The sequence below is a fragment of the Gopherus flavomarginatus genome, chromosome 18 (genome assembly GCF_025201925.1).
Source record: "Gopherus flavomarginatus isolate rGopFla2 chromosome 18, rGopFla2.mat.asm, whole genome shotgun sequence".
Lineage (NCBI taxonomy): Eukaryota > Metazoa > Chordata > Testudines > Testudinidae > Gopherus > Gopherus flavomarginatus.
In genome coordinates this window covers 19844881-19846664 of record NC_066634.1, presented here as the reverse complement: position 1 = coordinate 19846664, position 1784 = coordinate 19844881, and positions in this window count along the sequence as shown.

The window sequence follows — 1784 nt, the reverse complement described above, 5'->3', positions numbered from 1 at the left end:
CTCACCCACCCCATCCAGCTTGGTACAGCAACTGCTGGCCATAACAGGACCAGAAAGGGGGTTCGGGAAGCTGGGCCCCAGACCCAGTGAGCCCAGCCAGCCTGGGGCAACCTACCCATAGGTGAGCAGAGCCACCAGGGTGCATCGGACCAGGGGCTGCCCAGCCTGCTGGTGGCCAGTGCCAGAGGGAGGTGCAAAGATCCCTGCGGGGGGGCAGTTAGCGGATAACCTGCCCTCTAGGAATTCCCTCCTGACCCCTAGCAGTGGCTGGGTCCTGCCCAGAAGCAGGCTGGTTCACAGCCCTTCGGGGACTAGTTCAGTATTTGCTGTTCTGATTCAAGATGCTTGTTAGAAGCGCCCAGTTCTTTCCAGCATCTCCCTCAACTCTTGGGTCTCCGTAGCGTCATGTGGCAGGGAGTCCCACTGGCCAATGGAGCCGCGTGGGAAGCAACCTGGCCTAATCAGCTTTGAATTGACAGCTTAAAGTTGCCGCGACCCTCCCCTTGGGCCAAACAGGAGGGCGGGTGGCAGCTTACCCAGCACCGCCACCCCTGTTGTGTGCACACACAATTAAAGGCTCGACTTCACTGCAGCGTCATCCTGAGTTAGAACCTGAGCCCTGCCCCTCAATCACTTACCATCCACAGCGCAGCAGGTCTAGGAACGCCAGCTGGGCTAACATTCGCGTGAGCAAACTCACCCGCCCTCAGTGCCGACACAGGCTAGCTCCGGACGAGTCCTCCAGCACCTTCCCACCATCATCCCACAGGCCCAGCACGGCCAGCCGAGTCCTGCCACAATATACTGCGGACGGGTAGCATCCCCCAAAGCGCAGGGGGAGGGAAAATCTAGCCAGGGTGGGGGCAGGGACAGACCTCGCTGGCTTGGAAAATTTCCCCCAAAACTTGTGTTTCGGATGGATAATTGGGTTAAGTAAATGCAATAGTTCAGGCATCTGCTTCCTGCACACAACTTAGATTTGGTTCATCAAAAAAACCCAGCCCCCCACGCTCCCTTAGCAAATGATTTCAAGTCAGAGAGGCTCATGGGAGCTGTATGCAGCTGTCATTCCCCTTCACGGGCCGGACTTCCCAGCTGGACATCATCTCCCGCATTGCAGCCAGCGGCCGCCCTCCATGAGCAGGGAGCCTGGTGCACCTTGGAAGCAACTGCCCAGCCCCCAGCTCAGATGGACTAGGAGCAGGAAGCACCCAAACTACCACTCCCATGAGGCACTGCAGCAGGCCAGCCACGTTGCAATATTTCTGCTTTCCCCCAGGAGTTCCAAATTTCCCACAGCCAATTTTGGCCAAAATGATTTTTTACATTCTTATCAAAATTTCCCCAGCAATTTGCCTCTTGCGTCTCACTTTAGTTCTTCAAATTGGCACCGCTGCTCCTCCCACATGACCCGAGGGGAAGTGAGGCAGCCACTGCCTGAGTTTGCAGAGAGCCTGAAATAATAGTTCAGACATCCGGACTGCCGGTTTCATTTCAACGGGAGCTGCCTCCGACACAACGCCGAACGCCGCTAACCCTTTCATGCATGAAGACCGGGGCGGGGGAGCGTGCTTTGAAGAGCTATCCTAGGAAAAGGTCAGCATTAAGATGGTGAATGCATTACCAGCCTTTAATGCCACATGGCTGCATGGGTGGGGGGACATGAATCATTTTATTTTGGAGCAGGGAGCAAGCAAAGCAGAGGAGGCAATTTCTCTAACTTCCAAAAGCCCCTTTATGCCAGGGGATGGGACAAGGAGGGGGAAAAAAAATCACTCCCAGAG